A 13,210-nucleotide genomic window follows, 5' to 3' on the forward strand; every position below is an offset into this window, starting at 1 on the left:
AGCCTATGCACAGCAAAAGTTTAAGTTCATCTGTTACTTATAATGGTCTAGGACTAACCAGCTAAATTATTTTTAAAAACTTTAAACATTATAAATTTAAATTACACACAGGGGAATTATTATACATCCACATTGTCAGCAGAGTCAACCAATCTCATGCCAGAAACTTTTTTTTTTTCAAACAAGAGAAAAATGAGCCAAAGATCACACTGGTAAAACAGAAAGAAAAAAAAAAAAAAAAAAACTATAGTTTGTACATTCATCTTAAAATATATAGACTTGAAAATTTGGCACCAGAAAAATCTAGGTAAGTTAAAAATAAGTAAAACAATGTATTCACTCTAAAATATCAAAATAATATTTTATGATTTGTAAACATAAATAAGTTTCATACTTCAATAAAATCTATAAATATGCACTTAGAAGGATGCACACATATACACAATTACACACTGCTAACATACACATAAACTACATTGCCATTTTATAACACTCATGCCTGTTACAGCTGAGTAAGGAAGCAATGTGGGGTCACCAAGATCCTCAGAGCGTGAAGACCCAGGAAGGGAGAGTGGGCAGGGCACGGGGAAAGAACTCCTGTTTGCTGAGATGCAAAAAGTGCCCGTTTCACACTTGAGGAGGCAGGCAGACAGGATGTAACCACCCAACAAAGATCACCCAGCTGATCTCGCAGTGAGCCTGAGCCCCTGGGCACAAGGAAGGGACTTGCATTCCATTCAAGGCAGGAGTCTGACCCCTACAGGTTTCCAGTCAGCCCAGCCTTCCCACTGCTACACTCCTCCTGGCCCTGCCACCCTGCCCCACCAGTCACAATCCTCTGCATTGAAGCGCGTCCTTCAACCTCTTCAACTACTTTCATCCTCAGTCATGCACTTGTAGAATGGCATTTCTAATTCCCCAAACAGAAAAATGTTCAATCTAATGCTACACACATATACTGGAGAGAAAAATTATTCTAAAGAATAAGTTATAATCATCCCTGACATATTTAAATAGGATACAACAGGGTGAAGGAGAGAGGAGTAGAAAAAGTCTCTTAAAATCAGGAGAATGGGGGGTGGTGAACGCGGAGTGGAGATGCACATTAAACCAGCTAAGGGTACACCAGGCAGCAAAATACTAAGAAACTACCTTCTAAAGGCCAGTCTACCACGCTCCTGAGTCTCACTCCCCTATCTGTACAACAGTGATGGCATTAGCACAGAATTAAAATCAGATACTACTTGTCAAGTCTTCAACATAGTGATGTAGAAAGTGTTCAGAAAATGTTAGTTAACATCATCATTGCTTTCAATATTCTTATAAAGACATTTAATCAAAGCAGATTGTACGTGATTATATATCAGACCATTGGAAAGCATAATTTAGACATTTCAGTACCTTTGTAGACCAAGATAGATAGATATGACATAAAACCATTTACAGAAACTTCCCTGGCAGTCTAGTGGTTAAAACTCCTAGCTTCCACTATAGGGGGCACGGGTTCAATCCCTAGTCAGGAAACTAAGGGCACAGCATCCTCCCCTCCAAAAAATTACTTACAACAGTGCCTGTGAAACATTGTTACACATCAGAATTCCCTGGAAGGCTTGTGGAAACACATGTTCCTGGGCCCCACATCCCCAAGTTTCCATTTCAGGAAGTCGAGGGTGGGGTTTAAGAACCTGCATTTTAACCAAGTCCTGGGTGACAGTAATGGGGCTGACCTGGGGTCCACACTTGAAGAACCACTGATCTGCAGTGACTCTCACATTCACATCTGCCTTACTAATAAACTTATCCACGTTTCTCATTCAATCCAGGCCAGTAAGCAAGAGGGCAAAATGCTGAATAAATGCTTAAAAAGCAAAGTTAAAGTCACTCAGTCATGTCTGACTCTTTGCCACCCCGTAGACTATACAGTCCATGGAATTCTCCAGGCCAGAATATTGGAGTGGGTAACCTATCCCTTCTCTAGTGGATCTTCCTGACCCAGGAATCAAATTGGGGTCTCCTGCATTACAGGAGGATTCTTTACCAACTGAGCCATCAGGGAAGCCCTATTTAAAAAAAAAAAAAAAAAAAAAAAGCACCATATTATCCTCCCATTATTCTTGATTTAAAAAGAAAGAGAAACAAACAGAGTCAAAATATTTCCATTAGATCTAAGATGCTTCTGAAAATCAACTGCTGAATTGAAAAACACTGAGGGTTTTGTGTGTATTTTTTTTTTTTTTTCTCCAATGTTCAAAGAGCTAGCTTTGTTTCTGCAGTAAGGTAGGAGTCCTGGATGATGCAATTCTAGGAAGTTCACTTAGTGCAACATGACGAAAGCAATACTTTCGAGTACTGATGGTCAACACTGCTGGCTCATGTTGAAGCTCTCTTTCTGGGCCAGACTATGCCACTTTGAGCAGATGCACCAAGAACAGGAAGCCTGACTGAGTCTTCTCGGATGGCTCCAGAAGAGCTGCTGTTGCCCCATTCTTGCTTTTATGGATGCAAAAGCAAAGAGTACAGGAATACTGTTGCTCATGAGGGTGTTCAATCTATAAAATGTCTCTGGAAGGAATTTAGGTGCTGAGGCTTCCCTAAGCTGAAATCCCTATGGTAAGAAACCAACGTCACATTTATTTCATTTGGTTTCAACATTTCTTTGAGAGTTGGGTTGGTACCAGGAGAGTTGTCTCTGGAAAATCAAACCTAGACCAGTCCACAGAGACACGGGTCAAAGCAAAGCCAACACAAGTTTTGGGTGGTTTTTTTTTTGTTTTTTTTTTTGGTCATCTTCTTCATGGATATCCTCACATGTAGAAGGCTGAGAAGGATTTAACACTAAGGAGAGTATCTTTCAACTAAAAATTACATCATCATCACAACAGTGCCAAGCCTGTCTAGGGAGAACAGTAGTTCTGAAACTGCAGTCCCCAGATGAGCTGCAATACCACCACCAATGAACCTGTCAGACAGGCACAATTTTGAATATAAAACTTTGGGAGTAGAGTCCAGCAATCTGTGTTTTAATAGCCTTCCAGGTGATCTTGTTGTAAGTTCCATTTCTAATTCCACTGGGTAGTGTCACTGAATCCGGGGACAGCCCCAGTTTTCACTTTCCAACATAGCTGTAAATAGTGTCCTCTTCCCACCTCAGAAGTGTCCTGGTTTGGACAATAAATTATATGGTCATCCTTGCACTTCAGATTGGATGCCATAAAGGGGTTTCATCAGTTGGACTCTGTTTACCACTAGGGATTTCAAATTCCCTTCACAACTGCTGCTATATCCTGGTACTAAACCAACAGCCACCCTGAACACTGAAAGATGCTTCGTGAAAGTCTAGGGAGTATGGCTATTTCGGAAGAGGTATCCTATCATCACCAAAAAAGCATCCACCAACAAACTATATAAAATCTGGCTTAAATTCCCAGCATGTGGTATCAAGTCTCTTTTATCCAGTCTTCAAAATCCTTTTTACTAAATCTTCTGGTTCTGCTATAGGGAGTTTCCTTTTCCCGACTAGTACAGAGAAAAGCGAAAAGCTAGTAGATAATCTGCTAGTCTTATTTTTGCGGTAGTAACTTGGCAATATTAATTCACAGAAAAACCAAGTTCACCACAAAGCTTCTCATTCCACCTGTTCTTTTAAAGGCAAAGTGAAATATTGGTCATATGCTTTTGGATCTTATCCATTTTCCATTCCTTTGAAATCTTTGTCTCCACTCAGCTTAAATTAAATTGTTGGCTTTTTATTCTTCACTGAAGTCTTCCATCTGCTGTTTCTTAAAAGCATCAAAGGCCTTGGATACCCTGTCCTGACCCTTTATCTTTCAGATAAAAGTCAGAAAGGGGTCAGTGGCTTCTACTCAGTTTTGTAACATCTGCTGTGGAAGCTAAGCTCTCAAAGGAAAACAGGAAGATCAGCTATTTGGCATCTCACACTTGGCCCATAGGAGATCGTACACTTTGGTGTGATCACAAGGAAAAAGAATCTGATTCTCAATCTTCTAGGATCACACACATATTTTTATCACATGACTGACTTACACCAAGCTGGCCTGAAGTGTGTTAATCCTTCTTTTATCAAGGGAGGATCTTCCCATCTAGTCCAGCCCTAAGGTCAAAGGTTGTTAAGTGAGCTCCCAAGAAGCTTCATCTAAGGAATATTTCCATCCTGCTACAGAGGATAAATTCCTCTCTCATCCTAGAGCTATTTCTGGAGAAGACAATGTCACCCCACTCCAGTACTCTTGCCTGGAAAATCCCATGGACAGAGGAGCCTGGTGGGCTGCAGACCATGGGATCGCTAAGAGACGGACACAACTGAGCGACATCACTTTCACTTTTCACTTTCCTGCATTGGAGAAGGAAATGGCAACCCACTCCAGTGTTCTTGCCTGGAGAATCCCAGGGATGGGGGAGCCTGGTGGGCTGCCATCTGTGGGATCACACAGAGTCGAACACGACTGAAGTGACTTAGCAGCAACAGCCGCAACAGAGCTATTTCAGTCATTATCATTCAACAAATACTGATTCCTTACTGTGTGGCAGCCAAGATTCTATATACTAGAGATACTCTGTTTGTAAGAGGCCTTCACCTCATGGAGCTTATGTTCTAATAGATACAAACACAGACCTTTCCAACGTCAATCTTTCTCCTCCGGGAAATGATACTTACTCAGTATGACAACAATCATTGGGCATATTTTAACTTATTAGGTTACATTTTGGAGGGGAAATGGCAATCAACTTCAGTATTCCTGCCTGAAAAACCCCATGGACAGAGGAGCCTGGCAGGCCACAGTCCAAAGGGTCACAAAGAGTCTGACACAACTGAGCAACTCACTAATAAGCACGCAAGCAGGTTACATTTTTATTTTCTTAGTAGAGATTTGGAGGGGACCCTAATCTCTTCAGAAGCCAATCAGTATTAACTGACTTGATTCACATCCCACACCTAACTCTAGTAGGAGCTGATTGATAGCCTTGCATGCACTATGACAAAATGGAATACTGAGAACAATACTAAATATTTTTAACTATCCTAGAAGCTGCCCTGTATTGTTTCATATTCTCTCTTTCCTGGCCCCTGAACCTGCCAATTACGTTTCTGCACAAAGGATCTCACTACTTCTTTCCCTACTATAAATATCTCCGCAAATCTTTATAGAAGTGAAAAAAGGAAGGGAAAGGATATGTTCTAAGAGGAAAAGAAAACCTAAAATGTAAGATTTGCTGCCTCTGTTATCACCAAGTCTTATAAAGAGTTTGAACACAAGCAGTCCTTGTCGCCAGGGTCCCTGAAGCAGGTGGCTGGTTAACCAGAAAACTAGACGAAGGAAGAGTCATGTTTGTTGTTGCTGTTTAGTCGCTGAGTCATGTCTGCTTTTTGTGACCTTGTGGACTGTAGCCCACTGAGCTCTGTCCACGGGATTTCCCATGGAGAATGTCGGAGTGGGTTGCCATTCCCTTCTCCAGGGGATCTTCCCGATCCAGAGATCAAATCCCTGACTTCTGCTTGGCAGGAGTATTCTTTACTACTAGGCCACTTGGAAAACCTCCTAATCACTTTTAGAAAAGGATAAATATTTCCTTTAAATACATTATTTTAACTTAAAATACATAATGTATCTTTATTGCCCTTTTTTTGGTGTTGTAGCAAGATTTTTTTCTTGAATATGCTTCTGTTGATGAGAGTTCTGTAATTAATTTTCCTTCATAAATAACTGTAGCATATTGCCAGTTATGACTAGTTTCTTAGTTTAGTTCAAGTAGTATGAGAATTTTTAAATACTTGAGAAGCCACAAGAGTTAAAAAAAAAAAAAAAAACAGACCTAGACTCTTAAGCCCTCAATAGAATGGAATCCGTCTTAACCTAATAAGGAAAAGACACAGTAAAGTTTCTCCACAAACATTTTATGGATGAATGGCAATAAAGAGAACCTTAATCTAAGGAACTAACTAAATATGTCATGGAAACAACATTCTGCCTCAGCAGTCTTTATCTAAATCTATTCCTATTCCTACCCCACCCAAGGAAAAGTGCATGCCTTACTCTCACTAAGAGAGACTGCCAGTCCTTATGTTCACAAAGCCAAGCAGTAGAGCATAACAATAAAGAGCAAAGAGCATGTATTCTGGAATCAGACTAATTCAAATCTTGACTCCATACTGCTTACTCTGATATGACCCTGATGGAGTTACTTAATGACTATACGAACCATTTCCCTCACTTCTCATGGAAGTCAAATCAATTAATATGTATAAAGTGCCCAAAGAGTGACTGGCATGACATAAGAGTACAAGCGATATTTACTCCTGCCATCACTAATATAAACTTATTTGTCAGCAACACAAATACAGTGATTTGATGACTACAAGAACAGTGGAAGCCAAAGAAATATATTCAAATTCCAGCTTGTTACTTAACCTGTACCTCCTAAGTTTACTCCTCTGTATAAATAGAATAAAAATACCTAAGAAAAACTATTGTAATAGTTATCAGAATGCCTGGTACATAGTTGATAGTCAAAAAATTAGAGCCATTAACACTTGTACACACGTACATATAATGTAGCATATGTACGCATAACACTACATATAATATAGTGTTAATGGCACTCTTAATGCAGTAAATCTATTGTACATTCCAACAGATGTCCTCTCCTGAACATCTATCGAACCAGAATTCAAAACCCATAACTAACAGTTGATTGTAGACTCTGCCTTTCACTTAGAGCACTAAAGGAAAAGCCGCCTTTCCCCAGAAAATACATTCTGAGAAAATACACACTCAACGTGTAGAATATAACCTGTGAAAAGTTAAGTGCTATGATGTGGAGTTAAAACAGGAGCACAGAAATAGTAAAGAACACGGTGTGCTGGAGCGATGAACAGATGGAAGGAATAGATTTAGGCCGAGTCTTGAGAGAGGGTTTCCTTGGTGGCTCAGATGTTAAGAATCCCCCTGCAATGCAGGAGACCTGGTTCGATCTCTGGGTTGGGAAGATCTCGTGGAGAAGGGAATGGCTACCCACTCCAGTATTCTGGTCTGGAGAATTCCATGGACAGAGGAGCCTGGCAGGCTACAGTCCATGGGGTTGCAAAGAGTTGGACATGACTGAAGCGACTTTCACTTTCTTGAAAGAGGAAAGTGATACACCAACAGAGGGCGGGGACATGAAAAACTGAGTAGGTGAACAGATTCAATTAATATGTTGATTGACCTCAAAACATGTCTTTTTTTATTTTTATCTTGACCCTTTGTCCTGAGACCCTAACCTTGTTTGGAATATTTTCCCATCAATCCTAATCTCTAACATATATTAATTTCTGTCTTCAAACACAACACAAACCACCTATGGCCCAAAGAACCTTTCCCATCTGATCTGCTTTTTCCTCTGCAGTCACATGATGCATCCTTTGTGTATCTCTGCTAACCTTCTAACATTCTGTGTCATTTACATGTAGTTTACAACTGCATCCTGTCTGCTCAATATCCTTATTGCTCCAGAGGCAAGTTTTACAGCTTTGATTTCTTCCCCACTGAATTTGGGCTCAGGTACAAACTATCTACAATAAAATGGAAAACATTTTAAATGTAAATTCAATGGGTTTGACACTAGGTAAACACCACCCTAATTACCACAATATTTTCCATCACAAAAGTTCCCGGTGCTCCTTTCCAGTCACAGATGTCCATGTTCCTGATTTCTGTCCCTAGAGCTTAATTTTATCTGCAGTAGAACTGCATTTAAATAGAGTCACATAGTTCATACTCCTTTCTGACTTCTTTGCTCAACATATTGTTTTGAGACATATTGTTGACACGTATCAACACGTATTTCTTTGATAACTAAGTGATAGTCCCTAAGTATATCATGATTTGTTTACTCATTTTAATCTGATGAGCATTTGGGTCAGTCTCAGTTTTTTCTATGCACATTGTAGTCTTTTTTGTGGATATATGCTTTCACTTCTCTTAGGTGAACACCTAGGAGTTAAATTACCAGCTCATAAGTAGTTATATGTTTAACTTGATAAGAAGTTACCACACTGTTTTCCCAAGCAGAAATGTATGAACTATTTACTTACACTCCAAAAATGTATGAACTATTTACTGTTCCATTTTCTTGTCAATAGGTAGTGTTCTCAGCTTTTCTGTACTTATTTTATTTTTCTGCCATTCTAATGAGGATAAAGTAGGATCTCATCATTTTAATTTGCATTTCCTTGTTGATGAATGACGCTGAGCATCTTTTTCTGTGTTCCTGGGTCTCACATCTTTGTGATTTGTTCATTTCAGTTGTTTGGGTATTTTTTTTTTCTTTTACAGTTCTTTGTCTTTTTTATTAGAGACTTATAAGAGTTCTTTAAGTAGTCTGAGTCCTTTAACAGAGATACAAATTGTGAATATTCCCTCTCAATCATGACTCGCCTTTCATTTTCTTAGTGCTACCTAAAAAAATGAAAGATTTAAATTTTTATAGAGTCTCATTTATTAATTTTTTTTTATGGTTTAGTGCTTTTTTATATCCTAAGAAATCCTCACATATCCAACATTGGGAACATATTCTGTTTTCCTCTGGAAGCTTTATGGCTTCAGTTTTATATCGAGGTGTATGATCTATCCTGAATTGCTTCTTCAACTTCTCCCCTTCTTCTGGTAATAGATCTTTGCAGAGAACAAGTGCTCTATAAACACTGCTGATTCACTTATAAATGCCCCACAGGTTAAGAGAAATGTATTTTGAAAGCCTGTTGGAGGGTCATTTGCTCAGCCTCAGGGACACTGTGGATGGAAAACCTACTGACAGGAATAAAGTCATGGCTGCAGCCCAAAGGAGCAAACTGGAAACATCTGTTCAGAACTGTTGCTATGGCCCTGTCTTATGATAAGCTTTTGACTAGGACAGGGATCATCCACAGTTTGTATTTCTACACAAGTTAACCGTTTAATCCAGAACAGGGGGGAAAAAAAGGCAAACACTGTGCTCACAACATCTTTTCTTCTTGGTACACACATCACAACAATTACCATGTCATTAGTGTAGACTGAATTCTCTTTAATGAGTTAGGCTCCAGAAAAACACTCAATGATTCACAGCAGTTCTACTGAAAACTGACTCTACAGTGAGTAATAAATGTTAAAAAAAAAAAAAAAATTACTCTTAGGGGACATATTTTCTATAGCCTTAAACATTCTCATTGTTTTGTAGGATTTAGATGACTTTTTAAAATGTTTTACTAATACTTTACCTCAAAAACCTGTCAACTCAAAAAATAAAGACAAGTGTTCCTGCTATTCACATAAAGTCTATTTGAGGTTTTACTAAGAAAATGAAGAATTAAGAATAGTAAAAGTATTCTTTACCATGTAATTGGAGCTTGGGGAAATTAATAAAGTAACTAGGATCACAGAGCATTTCATAAGTACTTCGTAATGCAGTTGATCTAGGTTGCCATTTTCCTCTCCAGGGGATCCTCCCAATCCAGGGACTGAACCCATGTCTCTCGTGTCTCCTTCACTGGCAGGCAGATTCTTTACCATTAGCACCACCTGGGAATCTTAGGCTATGCTAAGTCACTTCAGTCATGTCCGACTCTGTGTGACCCCATAGACGGCAGCCCACCAGGCTCCCCCTTCCCTGGGATTCTCCAGGCAAGAACACTGGAGTGGGTTGCCATTTCCTTCTCCAATGCATGAAAGTGAAAAGTGAAAGTGAAGTCGCTCAGTCGTGTCCGACTCTTAGCGACCCCATGGATTGCAGCCTAACATGCTCCTCCATCCATGGGATTTTCCAAGCAAGAGTACTGGAGTAGGGTGCCATTGCCTTCTCCAAATCTTAACAGGGAATCTTAACAGCTTCCTTAATAGTTGTGAACCAAAATACACTCTTTGTTTAGCAAGGCTCATTTCTTATTACTCTGCTTTAGCTTAAGTTTCCACACTGCAACTGAGGAAATGCCATAGGAAAACTACATCTAAACAAAAACTTAGGCACTCATTCGTAGCTTGCAAGTTTTCTATTTTTAATGATTGTTCAGCTTCACAAGCTAACAGCTCTTGGAAATAATCAACAGTAGTTACTTATAATTTAGGTTGAAAAGAAGAGAAGAGTGCCATATAAACCTGGTGTTCTTTCTTTTTAAAGAGAAAAGAAGGGTTTGTATCTAGATACTTGAATTTGGTTAAGTTTCATATTTAAATTCCTTTTCTCATCAAGCAGTTCAATTACCATTATTTCCTTAATAGCACTCCATTATTTTTTATGCCTTCCTAAGTGTACAATCCTTTCTACAGCCGAAGGTCAAAAAGAATAAAGGTAGCACATATACACACACACAAACTCCCGGTAAGAGATATTGTCTTAAGTCATATATTAATATTCCCTGAAACACTTAACAGTTCCAATAATAGTCAAAATAAACTTTTCATGTAAAGAATGTAAGAAACTCTAATATGCAAAAAATACAGTCTAGAATGGGCTTTCCTGATAGCTAGATCCGCTGGAGAAGGATAGGCTACCCATTCCACTATTCTTGGGCTTCCCTTATAGCTCAGCTGGTAAAGAATCTGCCTGCAATGCAGGAGACCCAGGTTTGATCCCTGGGTTGGGAAGATCCCCTGAAAAAGGGAAAGGCTACCCACTCCAGTATTCTGGCCTGGAGAATTCCATGGACTGTATAGTCCATGGGGTTGCAAAGAACGGACATGACTGAGCGACTTTCACTTTCACTTTCAGTCTAGAATGAGCTGCCCACATCATTTAATTAGAACAGTTCTCTTGTACTTCACAGCATTGATAGAACTCACCGTCAGCCATGAAGTAAATCCTAGCTTTCCCCAAGTGAAAGTGAAAGTCGCTCAGTCAGGTCCGATTCTTTGCGACCCCATAGACTACACAGTCTACGGAATTCTCCAAGCCATAATACTGGAGTGGGTAGCCGTTCCCTTCTCCAGCAGATCTTCCAGAACCAGGAATTGAACTGGGATCTCCTGTATTGCAGGCAGATTCTTTACCAGCCAAGCTACCAGGGGAGCCCAGCTTTCCCCAAAATCCCTATTAAATCACACTGAAAGGACCCCACGAGAGGCTAGGTTGATTCAGTGAGGAAGGAGTTTATAAAAATGACAGAACCTTAGGGAACTCCCTGGTGGTCCAGTGGTTAGGAATCTGTGCTCTCACTGTCCGTGTTTGATCTCTGGTCTGGAAACTAAGATCCCACAAGCTGCAAGGCATGGCCAACTGGCCATGAGAATGCCACTTTCTGGCTGAGAGGTCACTTCTTCCTCACAAATGTCACATCTACAGCAACTTTTTGTTCTGATTTGTACCTTTCTCCTTACCAGACACGCAACTGCCCCTGTTTACAGACTTCGTTTTCCCCTGTGCCAACCCACCAAGTCTTAAAGCTTTTCTCCTATGGCTGGAGTTCCTTTCCACTGATTTGTACATGTCACTTACTTATTCACTCCTTCATTTACTTCGAAGAGCTAGACCACAAAAGAATATTCGAGGAAAAGCATATGCAGCACCCCCATCTCATAGACCTGAGATAAATATGGCAGTCAAAAATGCACACACACACACACACACCGCCGCAAATAAGGGACTGAACTATTTATACAAGTGCTTTTGTGCAAAGATAGCTGTATCCAGAGTCTAGGCAACCTGTGTTTGATGCTAAGTTCATTCACTCAACAACTAACTGCTTTCCATTTGGGTGGGTACTGTGAATATGAGCCAAGAAACTTCTGTTTGGAATTTCCAGATATATTCAATGATAAGCTCAAATACTTTACAAGTTTGTTTACATTTTTACTTTGATGAGTTCATGTTCTCATTGTAATGGAGGATTTTAAAAGACTTGGAAATTGAGGGCATGCAGGAAAATCAAAAGATTTAACAGAAATCAGATGAGCCTTCCCCAAATGCACAGTGCCAGGAGCAACCGGTAGCATAAAACTTCCATAGCAATGTTGGCAATGTTGTACCACAAACAGAAGCACTCTGGAGAAAGGAGGAACTGAAAAAAGACAAAGGAAGGTGGCAGCAAAGCCAACGGCACCTGTGGACACAGCCCAGCAAAGCCTAGGCCAATGGCTCACGAACCCCTGTAATTAAGTTTAAGGCACAGACATCAATCAAACATCTCCTTGGATCAGAACTAGGCAGAATCATCGAGAACAGGCCACCCGTGCCTTTGTCTGCCACCTTCAATTCTCAGGGATACAAGACCCTCCCTGTTCCAAGTCCTCTCATCATCCCCTGAAAAGGGAAGAGACATCTCAACATCAGAAGTGTTCTGATACTGTTTTATTCATGAGGCGCATCTCACTCAAACAAAGTCTTATAGGGAACACTCATACACTAGACAGATGGAAACAGAAAGGCTCTTAATGAGGTTGAAGCAGAACTCCAGCTCCCCTGAAATGCCCTGGAGCCCAGCCCAGAAACAAAGAAAAAGCCTGAAACCACTGCTCTGACCTCTCTTTAGAGACAGGAATGATCTTGGATGAGCCAGCCATATACTTCCTACACCCCCAGAGAGAAGGCAGCATGAATATACTGTAAGATTGTCATCACTAATGTGAGGGGGGAGGAAGGGCAGGAAGGGAAGCACTCTGCAAGTGGGCATTTGAGAAAACGAGAATAGAGAGTCAAAACCACTTTCATGACACAAGATATAAACACAAGAGTAAAATCAAAAAGCCAAGGACAGTTATCAAAGGTGAGAAATCAAGCCATGGTATTTCTGCTTTTTGAAAATTTCTCAGAAACCATTACAAGCCTATGCTCTGAAAAATAAACTGAAAGACAGTTTTTCTGAACTCGCTGAAAGGTTACATGCTCTGCTCTTTGTTGCTGTCATCGATATTCAGACTAAAGCTTCAAAATACAATATCATACATGAAATTCTACAAGCATCTCTGCTTCCTTAATTCCTTCATTAGTTCAACCAGAATTTATTGAGTACTTCTATTGTGCCAGGTGCTGGCAACAGAGTCGTTAATATTACAAAGTGCTTGACTTCAGGAGCTCATAGTCCTGGGGAAGGAACCAACAAATAGAACGGGCTGGGGCAGCACAGGACCTAATGGGGCGTGCCCTGTGGATGAAGTGACCAGGCATGGTCACAGTGAGGATGGAGGAACCAGAACAGGAGACCTGAACAAAGTGAGGAAGACACTGGGAGGAAGAGCATCTG

The 13,210-nt window shown here is 40.2% G+C and overlaps 2 protein-coding genes across 21 annotated transcripts in view; one reads left to right on the plus strand and one right to left on the minus strand.

Moving 5' to 3' along the window:
- The window catches only part of MED12L (mediator complex subunit 12L), a 363,479-nt gene that overhangs the window by 161,647 nt on the left and 188,622 nt on the right, over window positions 1-13,210 (minus strand). The window lies entirely within an intron of this gene.
- Window positions 1-13,210, plus strand: part of P2RY14 (purinergic receptor P2Y14) — a 67,167-nt gene that overhangs the window by 974 nt on the left and 52,983 nt on the right. The gene's annotated exons all lie outside the window — the stretch shown is intronic.

Source organism: Bubalus bubalis, chromosome 1 (genome assembly GCF_019923935.1).
Source record: "Bubalus bubalis isolate 160015118507 breed Murrah chromosome 1, NDDB_SH_1, whole genome shotgun sequence".
In the NCBI taxonomy this organism is placed as follows: domain Eukaryota; kingdom Metazoa; phylum Chordata; class Mammalia; order Artiodactyla; family Bovidae; genus Bubalus; species Bubalus bubalis.